The sequence below is a fragment of the Hibiscus syriacus genome, unplaced genomic scaffold, assembly GCF_006381635.1.
Source record: "Hibiscus syriacus cultivar Baekdansim isolate YM2019G1 unplaced genomic scaffold, ASM638163v2 tig00007179_pilon, whole genome shotgun sequence".
NCBI classification, from domain to species: Eukaryota; Viridiplantae; Streptophyta; class Magnoliopsida; order Malvales; family Malvaceae; genus Hibiscus; species Hibiscus syriacus.
In genome coordinates, this window is record NW_024062128.1 from 751,542 (window position 1) to 758,105 (window position 6,564).

The 6,564-nt window shown below is 41.0% G+C and overlaps 2 pseudogenes; both read left to right on the top strand.

Annotated features, from left to right (window-relative positions):
- The first annotated feature begins 249 nt into the window (after nucleotides 1-249).
- LOC120201396 lies at nucleotides 250-3,451 on the top strand (annotated as a pseudogene).
- A 1,662-nt stretch (nucleotides 3,452-5,113) lies between these two features.
- LOC120201319 lies at nucleotides 5,114-6,001 on the top strand (annotated as a pseudogene).
- The last annotated feature ends 563 nt before the right edge of the window (nucleotides 6,002-6,564 follow it).

Here is a 6,564-nt window from a genome sequence, read left to right on the forward strand (position 1 = left end):
TTTGCTTTTCTTTATAACTTTTTTTTACTGCCTCTTTTCTTGAATTTCTGCTGCTTTTGTCTGTCCATTCTTTTGAATCATGTGGAAAAAAGGAAGCAATGGTAATTTTCTTTTACCTCAACAATAATAAGAGAAAATGAAAGATCAGGAAGTATAAAGAAGGCAATGTATGTTGTGTGTTTCGTAAAACTCTTCTTCTTTCAACATTCCCAACAGTTTTCTTCTTCGGGTGGTGGTAACTGGTAAGGTTAAGAGAGGTGAGCCATAAGCATAAAGATCAAGAGAAGTTTGTGGAGAGTTTAGGTTACGAAAGAGACGAAGTTTTGACAAGGTGGGTGGTGTTGGGGGGCGGGTTTTGGCCAAGTGATGCGCTCAGGTGCCTATACGGTTCAACAGACACTCACGGCGGAGGCTGCTTCAGTGTTGAAGCACTCTCTGGGGTTAGCAAGGAGGAGAGGCCATGGTCAGGTCACTCCACTCCATGTGGCCGCTACTTTGCTCGGTTCAAGGTCTAGTCTCTTGAGAAGAGCTTGTATCAAGTCTCAGCAGCCTCACCAGGCTTCACATCCTCTTCAGTGTAGAGCTCTTGAACTTTGCTTCAATGTGGCTCTCAATCGGTTACCGACGGCTCCGGGTCCGTTTCTCATCGGGCAACCAGCTTCTCTTTCCAACGCTCTGATCGCAGCGCTTAAAAGAGCACAAGCTCATCAAAGAAGGGGTTGCATTGAGCAACAGCAGCAGCAACAACAGCCTCTTCTTACTATCAATGTAGAGCTCGAACAGCTTATCGTGTCAATACTCGATGACCCGAGTGTTAGTAGGGTTATGCGAGAAGCCGGCTTCTCCAGCACTACCGTTAAGAACAACATCGAGGAGTGCTCATCGGGTGCGGTCCGTGAGAATCAAAGCACTTTCTGGCTGAACCCATTTTTCTTTTCCTCTCAAAAGAAAGCCTCAAGCGACCACATCACGGATTCGACGTCGGTGAAGGAAGATGTCAAGTTGGTTTTCGAGGTTTTTTCGAGGGAAAAAAGGAAGAACACTGTAATCGTCGGTGACTGTCTCTCCATGACAGAAGGCCTTGTTTTGGAGCTGAAGGCCAAGATAGAAAGAGGAGAAGTTCCCGAGGAAATGAAGAACGTACACTTCGTCAGGTTTTACTTCCCGCCGCTGTCTTTGAGATTCATGGTAAAAGAGGACGTCGAAAGCATGTAACCGACCTGAAAAGGCGGGTGGATTCTATTGCAGCCGAGGGAGAGGGTGCATTATCTACACAGGAGATTTGGGGTGGACTGCGGATGTGAATGTCAATGGAGAACTCCTTGCGTACAGTGCAGTCGATCATCTAGTAACTGAGATTGGAAGGTTGATCTCTGATTATAATTTCTCGAAAACAAAGGTCTGGTTAATGGCTACTGCAAGTTACCAAACATACCTGAAGTGTCAAATGAGGCAACCTCCTCTTGAAGCTCAATGGGCACTTCAAGCAGTTTCTGTTCCATCCGGAGGACTTGGCTTGAGCCTCCATGCTTCCAGGTTTGCAACATTTCCTCCATTAATGTGGTTATTATCTTCTTCCTTGAAATTTTTGAATAATTTAGTATTGTGATCATGCAGTGTCCATGATTCTCAAGGGTTGGAAATGAAGCCATTTGCTGAGCATGACAGGCTCACCTGCTGTGAAGAATGTGCTTTAAATTACGAGAAAGATGTACGGGCGATTAAGTCTAGCCAGCAAAAGCTCTTGCCACTTTGGCTTCAACCTCATGCAAGCCAAAAGGTACACAAAATTTAAGTTAAACTGATCTTTAGAAACAATTTTGAATCAATTCTTACATTTGCAGGATGAAATGCTTGAACTGAGAAGAAAGTGGAACAGATTATGCCACAGTTTGCACCAAGTTAGGCATAACCAGAACCATTTGAGTGGAGAAGGCTACCCTTGTGCTTCATCATACCCTTTGAGGTCTTTCACTGATTCTGGTTCAAAGCTGAACCATTCGGTGCCTAAATTCAGACGGGGAAGCTCATGTACCATCGAGTTCGATTTTGGTAATGGTGCTTGCGAGAATCAATCAGGCCAAGCAAACTTGGTCTCTCTTAAGAATGATGAGGATAAAGAGGTAAAGATCACACTTGCTCTTGGTAATTCTCTGTTCTCGAGCTCACAGAGAACAGAAAAAGAGACAAGTGAATTGTGCAAGACGTTGCAAGATAACGTGCCTTGGCAATCTAGGATTATTCCTTCAATAGCCGAGGCCCTGAAGCACACCGTGTCCTTCAAGAAACGTACTTGGTTACTGATTCAGGGGAATGATGTGATCGGAAAACGGAGATTGGCCGGTGCCGTTGCGGAATATGTTTTGGGGTCTGCTGATTTGCTCTTACACATGAACATGAGATGCAATGAGGTAACTTCCTGTTACAATAGACTCGTAAGAGCATTTCGGAACAACGAAAGGCTTGTAGTCTTGGTGGAAAATGTTGATTTGGCTGATACCCGCTTCCTAAAGCTCCTAGCCGATGAATTCAAAACCGGAGTATTCAACGAATCAAGAGACACCGAGGGAGGTATCAGCCGAGCAGTAGTCATTTTAACCGAGTCCATTTGCTCGAGCCACGAAGACGACGAAATTAATCAAGATTCCGTAATCGAGATGAAGCTAATTTTCAGTGAAAAAAGTAGCAGTTTTTGCACACCGGCCTCCGATAACAAAAGGAAAGCCGCCGAGTGGGATGTTAGTAACAAGACCAAAACGTCGAGAATCAAAGACGAAGACGCATCATCCCTCAACAAAGATTTATCAAGGCAGCACCCGAGTTTCAAGACTCTTGATCTGAACATGAAAGCCGATGAGGATGATCAAAGTGGGGAAACAGGGGGAGACACTAGTCCAATTTCAAGCGACATAACTAGGGAGACCGTGGCCGGTCCACGTCTACAACTCGGGTTCCTCGAATCAATCCAGAACCGCTACATCTTCGACCGAAATGAATCTCCAGACAACGAGATGAAAGGGTTCTTCATGTCCAAGATGAAGGGAACCCTGGAGGCAACTCTTGGGGGTGACAAGGTGATTAGTTTTAGTGTGGAAGATAAGGTGTTGGATGGTATTTTACTTGGTTCAAGTTATTTTCTACGCAGCCTGTTTGAGAAGTGGCTAAAAGACATTTTTCAAAGGGGATTGGAAACTGTTAAAATTGGCGGGAAAGATGGTATACATGAAATTAGGTTAAGTTATGGGGGTATACGTGGAAATGCAATGGAAAATGGGTACATGGGGACTTGCCTCCCTAGCAAGATCCAAGTTTCTTTCATGGGTTAAATTGGGGTTTTCATTATGTAGAAATTTCCTGACAATACAGAAAATGACCATAGTGTCCTTTGTGTAGTTGGGCTAAATTGGGGTTTTCTCTCTCGTGGTTTTATCATGTGTCTTGTTTAATTAATTTTCAGTGCTGTTAAAATCTTAATCATATTTCTTTTGTTTCTTTTTATAGTTAATAATGCCTATTCTATCTCATTATTACACCCATATTAAGATAATTACGTAGGATGACCTCAAATTCTGATTTCATTCTTTTTTTTTGGATAAGTAACTTATATTTCATCTAAAAGAAAGCAGCATAGCTGCTACAAAGAATACAAAGAACGTACTAGATCAGACCCCAATTAGTGAAAAAAAACTAGTTGCATCATCGATCCTATGTATGTAATTCCTATACAACTTGATTTTTACAGCCTCTTTAATCCTATACACAATTGTATCAGCAGAACGAGTATATCCTCTAAAGCACCTGTAATTACGCTCCTCCCAAATGTAATAAAGGAAACCAGACCAAGCAAGCTTGAGAATTTGCACCCGGAGGGATTTACCTTTCAAATTCACGACCAACCAGTTAAGACATTCATCCCAGGTTTGCATGTCATAGCAGATCCCACATGAAGCTGAAATAGATCTCCAAACTTCCTTAGCAAAGAAACAGTCTATGAAGAGATGGTCCCGTGATTCCAGATCAAAGCCACACACAGCACAATCAGTTTCCAAATCAACCAAAACGAGCCAACCTATCTTTAGTAGGCAATCTGTTGAGGAAGACCATCCACGAGATAAGGGAAAACTTGGGAATATGACCAGGGAACCAAACGATTCTGTGCCAGTTAACCTTCTCCCTGCTGACTCTAGTGTTATCTCAAATCCATCTGCCTTTAATTTGGCCCCAGACAGTACCAGGAGGAAACAGTCTCCTTGCCTCAGTAGCTTCTTCATAATCCAGCTGAAGTGGCTTTTACAATCAATATCCCAGAAGCTCACATTTTTAAAGTAATACTCATGAAGCCATGCAATCCAAAGAGAACCATTATTAGCCATAATGTTTTTAATAAGCAACAAGCAACAGGTTTTATTCCAGAGAATAAGGTCCCTGAGCCCTAGGCCCTGAGCCCTAGGCCCCCTCTGATTTCAATGAACAGATCTGACTCCAGCCCACACGAGCTCCTCTAACAGGGGAGTCACAGCCTTTCTAGAAAAAACGCATACAAATCCTCTCTATGTCCATAATAATCCCTTCAGGGAGGATGAGTTGTCTGCTCCAGTAGTTAAAGATACTGAAAAGAACAGTCTTAACAAGTTGTAATCTTCCGCCAAAGCTAAGTTTCTTAGTGGACCATTGACTAAGCTTGCCTTTGATTCTTTTCAAAAGAGCAGCACAGTCATTACTTGTGAGTTTACGAGTAACCAGGGGTACCGAGATACCTAATGGGAGATGAGCACCCTAAACCCAGTAGCCAACTGAATCCGATTAAGAAAATTATCAATCCTTATAATTTCATTTTAAATTGATTTTTGAATTTTTAAATATTTTATATTAATTATCAAACTTTAAGATATATGCGAAATGAATAATTCTGATATATATATATAAATAGTATTGAAGAATATTAAATATTCAAGAGGGCAGAAATAAGCTTAATAATAATTTATATTTACTATTCTACTTATAATTTAAAAAAGTATAAATATTTTATTTCACCTCTAACAAATAATAATAATTTAAGCAATTAAATAATATTAATCAACGTAGAAAGCGAGTAACGTCGAGGATGAGGATGCCCAATTTGTTCATTAAATTTGACTTTTGACCTTTCCCCCTTTCTTGTTCTTTAGGTAGCTCAAGAAAATTCCTCCAAAACCCCCCCAATTCATCTCCTCAAAAATCCAATTCCATAGCAACACTGAAGTGAAAAAACAGTAACAACAATGTACGTAGAACACGCCTTCTCGATATCCGACGAGGATATCATGATGGACAATCCCCATGCCATTAACGATCGCCCCCCCGTACAAGGAGATCGGCCTCGCCGTCGCTCTTCTCATCTTCGGCACCTCGGCATCATCTTGGGCATCTTCATGGCCGTTAACAGAGTCGGCGGCGACCGAGCCCATGGTTCTTTTTCTCTCTCCTTTAAAAGATCTGAATAAAAGCTTAATTTCGTGTAAAGGACGATTGGCTGATTTCCTGGTTTTGATTGATTCTTTCAGGGCTTTTCTTCGCGATACTCGGATCCATATTGTTCATTCCGGGCTTCTATTACACGAGGATTGCGTATTATGCGTATAAGGGATACAAAGGCTTCTCCTTCTCCAACATTCCCCCAGTCTAGACCTGCCCGCCCTTATGTACAGACCCTTTTCATTTATTTACTTTGTTTTGAATGTTTCGTTTCTACGGATTCCGTAGTTCTGTTATTGACTTTGTATTTTATTTGTTTCACAGTGCAATTGTGGTCAGTAGTCTTGTTTTTTTGTGGTTGTTTTATGACATAATATCTAATATTACTATATACAGTTTCTTAATGTTACTAATTGTTCCCCAATGTTGTATTGATCCCTTGCATTTGGATAAGTACTTTCCTGCATTAATAGCTTCTGCATACCTTATTAGCTGATGTTATTGTTGTTTGAAGGAATAGATGGAGAGGTTTTGAAGGGTTGTATTTTCTATTCTTGTGGAATTCGTGCATATAATTAGGCTGCAAATTTTTCTATTTTACTCTGTGTTATCTCTGTTTTATGATTTGTGATATGTGAATGTCCAAAACCTTTCTAATTATCTATTGATACCAGTGTGAATTACCAAGATGTTTACCTAATCGGGTCAGCCATTGTCATATCGTCTTACAAGTATGTAATTCTTAATCATCGTTTAATCATTTTTCATGTCGTGTTTCCACTAGAATCACGTCTGCCATCTTGTAGAATAGGGTTTATATGAGAGGCAGTATTCTTGGTGCAAGAGGTAGCTCCTGATGTACTATTCTTAATAGGTTTTTGGGGCATAGATTGTGACTAGTACCAAGATGATTGTGATGCAGAAAATATGGCTGGTGCACTAATTGACAATGGTATAGAAAGATGTAGATTGTGAAGGGATGTGTGTGTGTGTGTGTGAGGAGGGACCCACTGTCTTAACATTACCCACTTTGTAACCCATCGAACTGAAGCACTAGGTTTCTTTTCCATTCTTTGCCCGGTTTTTTAAACTCAAGTTCCACAAAATCAT